This window comes from Artibeus jamaicensis, unplaced genomic scaffold (genome assembly GCF_021234435.1).
Source record: "Artibeus jamaicensis isolate MK-2021 breed Jamaican fruit bat unplaced genomic scaffold, CSHL_Jam_final scaffold_612, whole genome shotgun sequence".
NCBI lineage: Eukaryota > Metazoa > Chordata > Mammalia > Chiroptera > Phyllostomidae > Artibeus > Artibeus jamaicensis.
The window spans coordinates 3,606,286-3,621,367 of record NW_026522049.1 but is presented as its reverse complement, the minus strand read 5'-3'; the positions used below and the strand labels follow the sequence as shown (position 1 = coordinate 3,621,367).

The following is a 15,082-nucleotide window of genomic DNA, read 5'->3' as shown; positions in this document are numbered from 1 at the left end:
CCCTGGATGGTGTGGCTCAGTGGATGGAGCCCCGGCCTGGAAACCAAAAGGTTGCCGGTTCGATTCCCGGTCAGGGCACCTGCCTGGGTTGCGGGCCAGGTCCCCAGGAGGGGGCGTGTGAGAAGCAACCACACATTGATGTTTCTCTCCCTCTCTTTCTCCCTCCCTTCCTCTGTCTAAAAATCAATAAATAAAATCTTTTTAAAAAGAAAGAAAATAAGGGATGGAACCCTATGGATTTCCACATCTCTTCCAGTTCTAAAGCATCCATGGGGAGAAAAACACTTTTTAAAAATGTGTGCTTCTTTGTCCTTATGACATTTCAGCCTTATAAGAGCCCCATGGTTTGTAAGTCAAAGGATACACTCATATTACAGGTGACAACATGTGAGCAGAGGTTGATGACCTTCCCCAGGTGACCCAGGGCACCAGGGTCCTTTTGCCAAACCACACCTGCCCCACGGAGGCCACCAGAGCTCCCTCACCGCCAAGATCCTGTCTTCCTTTTCCTCCCGTCTCCTAAATCCACCAGTCATTCAAAGAGAAGCAACCGAGACAAAACAGCTTAAGTCGAAGGTCATGCCCACGACGATTTGGAGAAGGAGCCCGGGACCTGCCCAAACTCCAAACCACACCCCTCCAGAGCCGGGATTCCTGCCTCTCTCCGTTTCAGGTGTGGCAGGGGGCGGTGAAAGGACAAGGTAAAGGGACTGCGCGCAGAGGCCGCGGCGCCGCGGGAACAGGGGCCCAGCCTCCCGCGCTGCGGAGGCGACAGGCTTCCCCAGTGGCGGGCACCGTTGCCCATCAGAACTTGCAGGTGGCGCCCTCTTGGAGACCGCCCGGCGGGAAGTGGGGGCGGTGGCATTCCCATCGGCCTCACCCTGGTCCGCCCACTCCTGGGCGAGGCTCCCGCCCACCCTGTCCCCTTCGCTCACCTGGGAGTGTCCCTGCCTGGGCGCGCGCACGAGACCCCCGTCCCCGGCGAGGTCACCTCTGCGGCGCGCCCCCACTTCCTGCAGCGTCCCCAGCTGCTCCCAGCTGCCAGGCCAACCCAACGCCTTCCCTGGGGACCTGGAGTGTCGCCACGAACACCCTCGGTCCCGCGCAATGTCCCCGGAAACGCGGGTCTGCTGCCAAGTCCCGCCCCGCCTCGCCCTTGTTTACTGGAACTGTCGGGAGGCGCCCAGCAGGCCCCCCCAACTACCACACGCCCCGGGCGTTGAAGGCCACTCTGGACTCGCTGCTGTCCGCCCTTCCCCCAGCCGGAACCTGCCCCCACCGGGGCCGTGCAGGCCGGGTCGTCTGAGCCGGGCTGAGACGGCTGAGCGCTCCCTGGCCCAGGGGACAGTGTCACCAGCTGGACTCCCACGGGCCCAGGTCGCCAGTCCCAGAACTACCACCACCTGTCTGGCTGTGTTACTTAGGGCGAGTTCCTTAACCTCTCTGAGCCTGCAGGTTCTTGATCTGCAAAGTGGGCATCAGGAGAGCTGGGACCGCACAGGGTGAGCAGTGCAATTAGGGAGGCACACACCTGGCACCCGGTCAGCTCTCGGTAATAATAGACCTGTTTACGGAGGGGGGGGGGCGAGAGTGGCGCAGAGACACCCTGCACGAAACCACCCGCGTCTCCACCCGCGGTCATGGATGGGCCGCGCGCGCAGTCAGAGTGAAACGAAACGAGTGAGATACGGTTATAAATATCCAGCACGTATCCAGTGACCTTGGCTCGGCCCTCCCCAGGGCTTGGGAGCTGGCTCTGCTATCTTCCAGGAAAGCCACAGCGGCTCTCAGGGCGGTTCCTGAAACAAACGAGTTCTGGGTGTGTACGCGGCTGAGCTGGCCCAAGCTGGCTGGAGAAACTGGAGGCCACGGCCAGCATCGCCCAGGGCCGGGGCAGGCCCGCTGGGCTTCTGCGCCTCCCACTCGGACCGGCTTGAGGGCTGACCACGGTCCCCGGGTGGTGCTCCCAAATAAAAAGAAAGAAGCAGCGACCTGGTTGTCTCTCTATCGAAGTGAACACATATTTACTACAAAAAGGTTGGGAAACAGAAAACCTATTTTAAAAACAAAAGCATCACCCATGATTTCAGTCTACCCGGAGACCGCCAGTGTCAGTATTTTCTAAAACTTTTTTTTAAGATAAAATGTACATGTAGAGTACCCTAGTCTTCAGGTTAAGGGTGTTAATATTTTAGCGACTATCCTCCTGTTTCTTTTTTATGTAGTTATACATTTATAGTTTTTATAAAAAGAATAATAATTCGGGGCCCTGGCCTGGTAGGTCAGTCGGTTGGAGCATCGTCCTGATACACCAAGGTTTCAGGTTCTATCCTGGTCAGGGCACCTACAAGAATCAAGCAATGGAGGCATAAAAACGTGGAATAAGCCCTGGCTGGTGTAGCTCTAATCGGCACAGGGGTGGCGATCAGAGGATTGAGCACGGGCCTGCGAAGCAAAGGGTTGCCGGTTCGATTCCCAGTCAGGGCACATGCCTGGGTTGCAGGCTAGGTCCCCAGCAGGGGACACATGAGAGGCAACCACACATTGATGTTTCTCTCCCACTCTTTCTCCTTCCCTTCCCCTCTCTCTAAAATTAAATAAAATATTTAAAAAAATGAAATAATAAAATACAAGTCCACATCACCCCCCCAAAAAAACAAACCACAAAACGTGTAACAATAAGTGGATGTTTCTCTTTCTGTCTTTCTCCCTTCCTCTCTCTCTAAAAAAACAAATCAATCCATAAAAATTACTTTGTACATAATTATAAACTTTCTCTAGAACAGCAATATATTCAACATTTTTCCATAACATTAAAATTTCTCACCGCCCTGGCTGGCATAGCTCAGTGGATTGAGCGCGGGCCTGTGAACCAAAGGGTCGCCAACCAAAGGGTCGCCAGTTCGATTCCCAGTCAGAGCACATGCCTGGGTTGTGGGCCAGGCCCCCAGTAGGGGACGCATGAGAGGCAACCACACATTGATGTTTCTCCCCCTCTCTTTCTCCTTCCGTTCCCCTTTCTCTGGAAGTGAATAGATAAAATCATTTAAAAAAAAACCTTCTTGCACACCTTCATTTTAAATGTATTCCAGCATATATATATATATATATATATATATATATATATATATATAAAATTTTCAACCAACTCTCTACTCTCGGGCCCTTGTTTCTAACTGTTCGTGATACTAAGTCACGTCCAGGTGTACATCCTTATCATTAAGCCTCTAAGCACTTCCTCAATCATTTCCTTTCGTTCCCAGTATTCTTCCTTCCTCTTCACAGTCAGCCAGTTGGGACTCTGCGTTTCGCAGCTGAGGCAGTGCCTCCGACTCGTGCGAATGACTTTAACAGGCGTGCACTCATTTCGCTGGCTCTTGCTCGCCCACAATGAAGGCAGGAGGCTTGGCGGAGACTCAGCACTGCCAGTCCCCCGCACTGAGCACAGGCTGCTCTCGAAGCCCCTGGAAGCCAGGGCCAGGGAGCTCCAGGGCCTTCAGCAGCCAGGACCTGAGCTTTCCTCAGACCAGCCCCCAGCCTGCAGTCCCCACGGCCTTCCTCCCCTCCCGTCCCCTTCCCTACACGCTTTTTTCCTCCCTCTCTCTCTACCCTGGGGCATCTCTTCTCCTTGCCTTTTTCCCTGCTTCTCCTCCTCCTCCAGCCTCCTATTGAATGAAGCAGAAAGCTTTACTCTATGGAGAAAGGGTCTTATCTTTAATGGTATTGATCCCCGTCCCACTACCCGCTTCCCTGGCTGTGGACCTCAGGTGCAGAGAGGCTACGCTTAATCACCCTGTCAGCTCAGCTCACAGCCCTGGAACCACGGGTCTGGTCCCCTGATGCATGTGGCTGTTTATTCCCTTTTGTCCTTGCCCACTCTCCTCCCACGCCCTCCCCCCACCGGCGGCCACTCCGAGGCACTTACTATGCAAGCTTTTGTTCCTCCGAAGTTCCCGGCCAAAGGTGTCTTGTATAAGGGTATAGCTGTGCTTTTCTCTACCTTCTTGTTTTGAAATAGCTATCGATCCCCGGAAAGTTACAAGACAGTGTGTAGGGGCCCGTGAACACCTCCCCCATGGCTTCCCCCCATGGCGACCTTACAGAACTGTAGTTCAGAGTCACATCAGGTGATTGACAGGGGGATAATAATACTGTCACTCTGTTTCACTGGTTTTTATACGCCCTTGTGTGTGTGTGTGTGCGTGTGTGTAAGGGTTGTGCCGCCCTGTACTAATCAATCCCGTGAGTAGATTTGGGGAACCACCGCCACAGCCGAGATCCAGAGCCGGCTCCCTGCGGTGCTCACCCCCCCCCCACCCCGAACTCAGGTCTCCTCTGTGTCTGCGGTTCTGCCGTGTGGATGGACCATCCCCGGAAGGTTCCAGACTGCAGCCGGAGGCCCGTCTGCCCTGCAGGGCCTGCACCTCCTCCACCTTCCCATCCATTGTTGCCCACCCCCTCTTCCTCCCCTGATTTACTCCTCAAAGCGTTGAAACATGCTCAGTTCTCTCCCACTTGGAAAAAAAATGTTTCTTTACATACACAAACACACAAATATGCCACGACCTCCCTCCATATCCTGCAGCAAGCTCCTTCCGGCCCCCGGGTCCTTCCCCACTTCCTCCACTTCCAACCGCACCCAGGTCAGCCCTTGGCGCTGCTCCTGGACCTTCATACGTGCACATACGGGGGAGCCTGTGAACAGGCATGTTTGGATGCTGCAGGCCTGGGGTGGGGACAAAGGTTCTGCTTTTTTCTTTTTTAATTCTGACCCAAGGCTACGTTTCTTGATTTTTGAGAGAGGAAGGGGGATGGGAGAGAGAGACAGAGAAAGAGAGAGAAACATCCATCAGTTGCCCCCCCCCATGTGGATCGACCCCGAACCTTCTGGTGCACAGACAACACCCCAAGCGAGTGACCCGATCGGGGTGAAGTTCTGCATTTTAATGAGCTTCCAGAGGCAGACGCTGGGTGCTATTCTCCATCAGCAAAGCTGGACATCCCGGCCGAGACGTCTCCCCGGACCTTCCTACCTGAAGTGCCCCCCCAGAGGCCCTCTCAGCAGCAATGCGGTGCTCGTTCCAGCCCCACCCCCGCTGCGTTCATGGCCACCCCTGTGCCGATCGATCCGATTCGTCTGCCCCTCCAGGGGTGAGTGTCCCCAGAGGCTGACATAGTGCCTGGCACTTAGCCGGTGCCCCATACACAGCTGTAGGATGAAGAACGGAATGCATCGCTCAGTCGGTCAGAGCAGCATCCGGATGCGCCAAGGTTGTGGGTTCAATCCCCAGTCAGGGCACATCCAAGAGTCAACCAATGAAAGCATAAAGAAGTGGAATGACAAATCAGTGTTTCTCTCTCTCTAAAAAATCAATGAAATTAAGCCCTGGCTGGTGTAGCTCAGTGGATTGAGCGCGGGCCTGCGAACCAGACAATCGCGGTTCGATTCCCAGTCAGGGCACATACCGGGGTTGCAGGCCGGTTCCCTGCAGGCCAGTTCCCGGCAGGGGATGCATGAAAGGCAACCATACATTGATGTTTCTCTCCCTCTCTCCTTCCCTTCCCTTCTAAAGATAAATAAATAAAATCTTTATAAAAAAATCAATGAAATTAAAAAAAAAGTCTCTTCTGCGCCCCCAGGCATGACCTACCTCCCCCAGAAAACCCGAAGGAGGACAAGACCGACAAAGCTTTCTAGCTCCCTGGAGACGGGCCTCGTTTTCTGTTTTCTTGTTCAGCGCTGTGGAAAGGGTTAAAGCGCTTACGGAGAGCGAGGTCCCCCCTCACCCGCCCGCCCAGGCCCCTCCCCGACAGCTCTTGAGATGCTCTGCAAAGGTCAGATGTTTCCAGAATCTCAACAGACTGCCTGTGTCTGTTTAAAGAGAGAGACCAGTCCTCGGCCCCCAGCCAGCTCCCCAGGCAGCCCTCGTGGGCAGCGCCCGCCTGGCTCTGTGGGCAGCGGGCCAGGGGCCCGGCCGAGAGCACCTGCCCTTCCCCCTCCTGAGGGCCCCCGGGGGCGGGCCTGAGTTCTCCAAAGTCCAGCCTGAAGTCCGGAGTCTGGGGAAGGTTGGCATGTCATAAACAGGGCACAAGTATCTGGGCCTGGGATGCCCCGGGGAACAGTGGGGGAGGGGCAGCTCCCCGTGGACACGAGATGTATTCAGCTGAAAGGGACTGTATTCTGGACCGTCATGGTAGAGATGAGGATCATCAGAGGGGTGGCTGTGCTGTCACGTAGAAAATCCTGGGCCCTGGCTGGGCGGCTCATTTGGTTGGAGCATCATCCCGTTCACCAGAATGTTGTGGGTTCAATTCCTGGTCGGGGCGTACAGCAGGCAACTGGGCAATGTTTCTCTCTCAAACTGATGTTTATCTCTCTCTTCCTTTCTCTCTCAGATCAATAAAAACATATCTTTGGGGAAAGATTAGACATAAAGAAATAGAGAGAGAAAGAGAGGAAGGAAGGAAGGAAGGAAGGAAGGAAGGAAGGAAGGAAGGAAGGAAGGAAGGAAGGAAGGAAAAAGAAAACCCTGCTTTCTCTGAGATGTATCCAAATTGTCAATGTCACTACTCTCCAGCTACGGGACTGTACTGAAGTAAAATCAGGGTCACCTGAACACAGGCATTGCGGCACCTCCACAGCCCATCTGATAACAGAGCCAGCTACAAAGTGGCTACAGGGTGGAGACTCTGGACCGGGCGACAGTTCCCATGGGGGGTTGCCCGGTGGGAGAGTTCATCTCACTGCTCAGAACAGCGTGCAATTTAACCCTTGTGAATTGTTCATTTCTGGAATTGCCCATTTAATGTTCCAGACTGAGGTTGCCCATGGATAAGAGGTAGAGTAATATATATATATTTGGGGTAGATATATAGGTTTATAAGATTGGATTCAGACCTAGTCCTCTCTGACTGCAAAGTGTACATTATGTTTTGGAGTTGCTACTAGGAACGTCAATGTGAAGAGAAGGGCCTGCAGCGGATGGCTGTCTCCTTCCCAGGGCTCACCGACATTTCCAGCTCCCCTCCCTCTGGGCACATGAAGGGTTGGACATCCACATGCTCTGGAAACTAGATGTCACCACGTGACTGCCGTTGGCCAGTGAAACGTAGGGGAAAGTGGCATGTCTCCCTTGCACTGGTGACCCCTGCAGTCTCACGCTGGGAAGGTGGCACCCTAAGATGACAGCGGTGCTATGATGACTCAGGTGCTGGCTGCCTAGAGCTGAGCCCTTGCCAGCCATGTTGGGAATGAAGCCAAGAAATATGTCCTTGTTGTTTTAAGCCACTGAGATGCTCAGGGGTGTTTGTTACCACGGCATACCCTAGCCTGTCCTGACTGATGGAGGAGTTCCATGTCCAAATCTACATTTTCCTGTAGTTTTCATCGCTGCACAAGGAGAAGAATCCATCCGTAATTCTGGGAGCATAACACACACACTGCTGTGCAACGTCCCTCTTATGCTTAAAACCCACCATTTCCTAGATCATTTTACATAGATCTACTTCATTCTTTTTGTCAGGATGGACAGGGTAGGACAAAATGGCACTGGACTACAATCCAAAATGGCGTCTGGACTACAATCCAAAATGGCGGCTGAGGTTAAACCAGAGAGGTGAAAGGGTGGGCTTTGCCAAAGCGGATATCCGCATAGCAACCTGAGCCTGAGGAAAACCACCAATGATGTATTTCCGCTTTGTTCAAAGGGGACCAATCCCCAGCTCCCATGGAGAGCCAACGAAAATAAAACCCCGCCACATTCCCTGCTCCAGCAGCGACTTCTCTGGCTCCGCACTTTGAGGACTGTAGAATCTCACCCGGGTGCCCAAACCCCAATAAAGCTCTTTATTGCCTGACTTTGTGGCTGATTGGCATTTCTTTCTCAGCAGAGCCTGAGAAAACCTTTCACTTTTTATTTTTTATTTATTGATTTTTAGAGAGGAGGGGAGGGAGAGAGAGAGAGTAAAAGTAAAAGAGAGAAACATCAATTTGTTGTTCTGTTTATTGATGCATTCACGATTCTTGCCTGAGCCCTGACTGGGGATCAAACCTGCAACCTCAGCATGTTGTGATGATTCCCTAACCAGATGAGCCACTAGGCCAGGGCCTTGTCCTATTCTTTTTAACAGCTGTATAGTATTCTAACCCTCAGGTATACCGTGATGTACTGTAACTGACCACTGTGGAGAGACTTCTAGGTTCTTTCTGGTTACTCACAAAACACATGCTCTGAACCAAGGCTAGTCTGTTGCAACATTTGTGGGAAAGGAAGTACCAGCATTTACTTGTTCTTTGTTGGTTCTTATCTGGGAGTTTACAGCTCAGCACTCCAGAGGGTGCACAGATGAATAAGCCAAGCATGCCCTCGCCCTTCCCCGCATTTACGCTCAAGGGGCTGGGGAGCGCCTGCGTGTGTGTTCGTGTGTGTGAAGCCGGGGGCCGGCCCCAGAAGAGCAGGCAGGGCGGGAAAGCAAGTGTAGACGCAAGTTGGACTGACCCGAACTAATGGGTTCGGGCAGCTCAGTTAACGGCCTGGAAACCCCAGAGCTCTGAGTAAGTTCTGACTCACAAACAATCATCCATAAACAAGTCATCTTCCGCTGGTTCTCTCCCAGCACAGGGCAAAACCTTCGGGAAGGGCTTGTGATGTTAATCATTAGCACCCTGAGACACAGGCAGGAGGCCTCCTTCCATTTCTTTATTTCTATTCAGGGGCTTTTTTTCTATCGCTTTTCAACAGGAACATGGCTTTTATTATTGTCGTTGTTCTCGTTGTTATTATTACTATAAAGGAAAATGCTTCTCATTGTGAAAAAAAATCAGACAGTACCAAAATGCATAAAGAAGAGAATAGAAATTACCTGGAGATGCCACCACTGGCATTTTAACGTGTACCCTCCCGCAGGGTCCCCGTGTGCCCAGGCACGCCCTCCCCGGCACACTGATAGAGATTTCTGTTCCCCCTTAGGGGGGCAGCCCGGCGCATCTCGCCTTCTCCCTCCTGCCACAGGTCCAGCAGAGGTCATAGCAGCCCTGGCTGGTGTGGCTCAGCGGGTAGAGCACCAGCCTGCAAACCAGAAGGTTGCCAGTTTGATCCCTGCCCAGGGCACTTGCCTGGGTTGCAGGCCATTTCCCCAGCTGGGGGCATGTGAGAGGCAACCACGCATTGACGTTTCTCTTCCTCCCTTTCTCCCTCCCTTCTCCTCTCTCTAAAACTAAATACATAGATAAACAAAGTCTTTTTAAAAAATAAAACGTCTTAGCAAGACTTAATAAGCCCTTAATGAGCTTCATAAAGGCATTTAAACGTGGCGTTATGATCTCAACAATTTACGGCGGGGAGAACTCCACCTTCCGTGCAGTTGGGAGTGAATTTGTGGACAGGTGAGTGGGGTCGGAAGGACCAGCTGGGTCAGCTGGTGGACTTGCAGACCTGCCTTTGCCGCTTTCCTGCTGGGCCAGTCCCTGCCCCCGCTCTGAGCCTGGTCCGCAGTTGAATACGTGTAACACCCAGTGGGACTGACACTGAGTGGGGCCCATGGCTCTTTGGAGCACTAGGTACTCAGTACCAGGGGCTGAGCAGAGGGGTCCGAGCAGCAGGAGAGGGAAGCCGCTGAGACGGCTCAGCCGTGGAAGAGAGCAAGGAACACGGCATTTTCCTGGGTGAGACTTCAAGGGGACGCCTATCACAGAATCCCAGAAAAACTCAGAGCAGGAGAGCGGGCCTCGGAAATGAGGGTCCTGCCCCCCACCCATGCAGCACTTTTGCATATGTGTCTGTCGCTCACACCACCCAAGGGGCCAATGGGTGGGAAATGTGAATTTTCACTTGAAAGGCCTTCCCACGTCTGGCCCGGAGCCTTGGGCGGAGCCTCGGAGGAGGCTCTGCACTTCTGACACACAGGGCTTCAGACAACTGCTTCCAGCCTCCGGCACCTCGGTTTTCTCATCCATAAAACGGAGCGTGTGATCTCGCTCGACCGGTCGGACGGGCGGGTCAGCGTGAGGTGGCGGTGAAGCGCCCGAATGTGAAAGTGCGTTGGGAATCTAAAGTGTTTTCACTCCAGGAATACGCTGCCTCATCACAACCCGGTTCGCTGCCCAGCTCTGGGGGGCTTCACGCCGCGAGGGACTCACTGCGGCTTCCGGGCAGGGGGTGGTGTTTAGCCAGAGCCCCGCCCCCCCCCCCCCGAGAGCGCCAGGCCCTGCTTTGGGGCTGGAGAGACAGTGGAAGGAAAGACAGACAGGGCCTTTCTCACAGAGCTTAGATGTCGGTGGAGAGAGAGACAATGAAAAGGGAGACAAAAAACTGGCCCCGGATGGGTGGTCTGTGGGTCAGAGCATCGTCCTGATACACCAAGGTTGTGGGTTCGATCCCCAGTCAGGGCACCTAACAAGAGGCAACCAATGAGTGCATCCATCAGTGGAACAACAAAAAATGAATTTAAAAAAATAATAAAATTTTTTGAACCTTCCGTAGTTCATAAACGTGATGATTGGATGTTCGTGCTTTTGTGTGACATGTGCCTCCCACGAACCTTGTTACCACATTGGCACATTACCCGTGTGACATGAAAATAAACAAATAAATAAATAATAAAAAAGAAAGTTTTTAAAGGGGCGACACAATAGCAACAAGATCACTTCAGAGAGAGAGGCACGAGCCCTGCTCCAAACGAAGCAGGATGAGGTGGGCACAGAGGGACCGGGCAGGGGCTGGTCCCCCTCGCTCAGGGGCAAGACTTCCCTGAGAAGGTCACGCCAAGGCCCTGAGACCTGAGCGACAGGGACAGCTCCCTCCAACACCTGGGCACACAGTGTTCCAGAGCAAGGAGACAAGCGCAGAAGCCCCGAGGCCGGAACACACTCCTGTGCAAGGAACTCCGGGAGGTGAGCGGCAGCCAGAGAGGGCGTCGGGCGGGGCCGCGGGCGTAAGCACAGGTGCCACGTGATGTAGTTCGTGTTGTACCGAGATAACCCTCCACTGGGTTTGGGTTGGCTGGGCCACCTCCCACAGGCGGCGCTGGGCGCCCCGGAAAAATGTTAGGGCCCACCGGAGCTCTATCTATGAGCCAGCCCAACCGTCTGAGCTACACCCTAGGCAGACTAGGGCTCCGAGAGAAAGGTAGCTTGGCCATGGTCACTATTGCTGCTGGCATTCAAGCCCAGGTGTCGGATCCTGGCCCCAGAGCCCCCGCCTTCATCCCCAAGGCTACCGCTCCAGGGGGGGCTGGGAGGGTGTTTTTCCGAGGCTCCAAGGCTGGAAGGGCACCCAGCCCCCCCCCCCCCAGCTTCCTGCTTGGGTCTCACTCACTGAGACCCCCAGGCTATAGGCTCCAGAAAGAAAGGGCATTGGCCAGCTGAGCCCTGGCCTGCATCCCCAGCCCAGCCCTGCCCCCTCAGCGGTAGGGGCAGGGAGGAGGGGCCGCTCCGCCGGCCCAGCCAGCCAAGAGCAACCTGATCGCCCAGGAAACCAGGAAACACGGCCTTGAGCCAGACAAAGCGCCAACTGAGCACCTGGAGCTTTTGTTCCCTTTATTCCCCCTGCAAACTTTCCCAGGCACCTGCAGCGGGGCCTCAGGAGCACCTGGGCCTGGACGGGGCTCCCACGAGATCTGGTTCTCCCGCAGCAGGGAGTGGCCCGCCTGGTGACCCTGAGGGAGGTCCCCTGGTATCACAACAACAACCTCCACCACAGCGTCCGCCTTCGGAGCTCTTGCCACACATGGGTGTCATGTCATTTAACCCTCACTCCCAAACCCACGAGGCAAGTACTATTGTCGTCCCCACTTTACAGATTAGGAAACAGAGGCACACGGAGGTCAGGTGACCTGTGCAAGGTCACACAGTAGAAGGAAGTAAAACGGTTTGGGCTTTGGACTGAACCGTAGCCCATCCCTCCCTGTGTCTTTGACCTTGGACAAGGCATGTGCATGTCACTGAGCCTGTCATCTCATTCTGACCTCAGCAGATGACTTTGCGGAGGGAATGACTTGGCGTGTACGAGGTCTCTGGCACATGGCTCCCAACCCAGACACATCCCGCCACCCTCTTCCCCACTTCCCACAGCTCTGTGCCCCTGGGCCCGTGCCCAGCGCCCGGCCTCAATTTCCTCGTCCAAGAAAGCAGCACATCACCACCTAACAGGGCTCCTCCGAGCTCTTCAGAGAGGGATGTCTCATCTTCAGAAAGGGCCACATGCCGGAGACCATCCAAGGAAGGCGGCGTTTCACAAAGTTGCCTGGTCTGCTTTCTCCCAGAATAAACACAGAAACACAAATAGGAACGCCAGCCTTCAAGGCATTTTCCATTCGAGAGAAAAAGCCAGCGTTAACTCACACTGCAGGGCTTGGCGGGTTTTCTCGGAAGGAAACCCGGGAGACAATACGGCCGCAAGTGTTCTCCCTCGTCCCACCCCTGAGACAAGCCACGCACACCACCCAAGGTGGACAGCTGCAGGCTCACGCCAAGTGTGGGGCAGTCCACCAGGGGGTTTCTGCCACGGAAACAATGACAACCACCAGTCGCCACCAGAATCTTTTACTGTGAATCGGCCAATATTTATCAAGTTCTTGTCCGCAGAGGTGCTATGGGCATGTTCGGTCCCCAATAACGAAAAAACGTAAAAACGTAAGTACTGCATCTGTTGTAGGTAACGCGTCAGGGTGGGGTCCCAGCTCTTCCCAGAGGCCATGTCAGTTTCTCTGATCCATGTTTTGGGCATCAGTTGCTCCCTCTCTAGTCTAACCCTGCTATTTAAATCGGGGCTGCCAATCATCCTACATCACTGCCCCCAGGGCCACTGCGATTGGTCCAAGGGAAGAGCTTGTCATCCAGGAAAACCATGCCTATCAGAGGTTTCACCAGGATTTAAACACTGCAGCTGGGCAGTTGGTTGGAGCACCATCCCAATTGTGGGTTCGATCCCCGGTCAGAGCACATGGAAGAATCAACCAATGAATGCGTCAACAAATGGAACAACGAATCGATGCTTCTCTCTCCCTTCCCCTCTCTCTCTCTCAAATCAATAAATAAATTTTAAGACATTGGACCTGCAGAGGAAAACCCTAGTCATCTTGGATTGCTGAGCTCAAAGGAGAGGATGTGGACCAGCTGACGGGAGTTTTCTGGGTGGAGGAGGCCTTTCTGCAGAAGGAGGGGGTGCACACACGCTGAGTGGAGGCATGTCCCCACGTCACAACCCCTCATGCCTGTCCCACCCCCCCCCCCCCAAGGCAGGCTCAGCCCTTCCTGCCCATCCCCTGGTGGTACGGTCCAGTGAGCCAACACATTCCTTTCTGTCCCTTGCAACTCAAGAGCCCGGCATGACCCAACCACCACGCATCGGTCCAGTGGTCAGTCACGAACACGCCCACGCAGCGGGAGAGATGCCATGGGCAGGCCTGGAGGACGTGCCAGGTGAAAGTTTGAAGCAATCAGGTTGTGAAGTCACACACAGACAAGAACAGCTCATTCAGCCACGTCAGCGACTCTTGACTCAGCCCCTGCTTTCGTTACCCACTAGAACAGGGGCTGAGGCAGACGAGGTCCCTCTTCTCCCTGGGGAGTAATGGGAAGGGACTTCCTAGAGCTGGAGAGGCTGGGAGAGGTCCCTGGGGGATGGGAGAGTCTGGCCCGGCAGAGCAGGGCGGGGAGCGAAGCATGAATAAGGACACAGAAGCATAAGAGTGTAGTGCTCCCAATGTCTTTTTTTAATTATATTTTATTGGTTATGCTATTATAAGTGTCCTGATTTTTCCCCCTTTGCCACTTCCTCCCAGCACCCCGACTCCCCCAGGCAACCGCCCCCCACCCTCGTTCCTGTCCATGGGGCGTGCATATAAATTCCTCCGCCCCTCCCCTTCCTATACTGTACTGTACGTCCCCGTGGTTATTCTGTAACTACCTGTTTGTGCTTGGTCACCTGTTCCCCACACCACGCCCCCCCATCTGGCAACTATCAAAATGTCCTCTGTATCCGTGATTCCGTCTCTGTTCTCCTCTGCTGAGTTTGTTTTTTAGATTCAACTGTTGATAGATTTGTGGGTTTTTTGCCACTTTATTTTTCAGAGTTTTGATCTTCTTCTTTTTCTTAAATAAGCCTCTTTAACATTTCATATAATAAAGGCTTGGTGATGACGGACTCCTTTAGTTTATTTCTGGTCTGGGAAGCTCTTTATCTGAATGACAGCTTTGCTGGGTAGAGCAATCTTGGCTGAAGGTCCCTGCTTTTCATGACTTCGAATATTTCCTGCCAATCCCTTCCAGCCTGCAAAGTTTCTTTAGAGAAATCAGCTGACGCTCTTATGGGAACTCCCCTGTGGGCAACTGTCCTTTCTCTCATTGCTTTTAAGATTCTCTCCTTATCGTTAACCTTTGGCATTTTAATTATGATGTGTCTTGGCGTGAGCCTCTTTGCATCCATCTTGTTTGGGATTCTCTGTGCTTCCTGGACTTGCCCGTCTATTTCCTTCACCAAATTAGGGAAGTTTTCTTTCATTATTTTTTCAAATTAGATTCCCACTCCTTGCTCTTTTTCTTCTCCTCCTGGCACCCCTATGACGCAAATGTTGGACCTCTTAAAGTTGTCCCAGAGGCCGCTTATACTAACCTCTTTCTTTTGGATTCTTTCTTCTTATTATTATTCTGGCTGGTTGTTTTTTGCTTCCTTATGTTCCAAATCATTGATTTGAGTCTTGGCTTCATCCAGTCTTCTGTTATTTCCCTGTCAATTGTTCTTTATTTCAGTTAGAGTATCTTTTGTTTCTGCCTGGATATTTTTTATGCTGTTAAAGGTCCTCACTCAGTTCCTTGAGCATCCTTATAAACAGTGTTTTTAACTGTAATTGAACAACAATAAAATAATTTATTTAAAAAACCCAGCGTTTTGAACTCTGCATCTGGTAGACTGCTAACCTCCATTTCATTTAGCTCTTTTCCTGGAGTTTTGATCTGTTCTTTCAGTTGGGCCATGTTTCTTTGTGTCCACGCTTTGGCAGCCTCCCTGCATCTGTTGCTATGTACTAGGTAGAGCTGCTTTGATTCCCTGTCTTGGAAGTGTGGCCTAATGCAGCAGGTGTC

At 53.1% G+C, this 15,082-nt stretch overlaps 1 protein-coding gene and 1 non-coding gene across 5 annotated transcripts in view; one reads left to right on the top strand and one right to left on the bottom strand.

Annotated features, from left to right (window-relative positions):
• Nucleotides 1-15,082, bottom strand: part of SEMA4B (semaphorin 4B) — a 67,058-nt gene that overhangs the window by 30,255 nt on the left and 21,721 nt on the right. Inside the window, exon 1 of one of the 4 annotated variants that reach the window (XM_037144987.2) lies at nt 936-1,114. The exons of 2 other annotated variants lie outside the window; for them this stretch is intronic. The gene's annotated coding sequence lies outside the window, so the exon portion shown is untranslated. Of the gene's footprint in view, nt 1-935; nt 1,115-15,082 lie in introns of those variants that run through there. One more of the 4 variants, XM_053658926.1, reaches the window with a different exon arrangement.
• On the top strand, nt 10,470-10,573 carry LOC119049149 (small nucleolar RNA U13). Its single transcript, XR_005082468.2, has one exon. It is a non-coding gene; the product is annotated as a small nucleolar RNA U13 (small nucleolar RNA).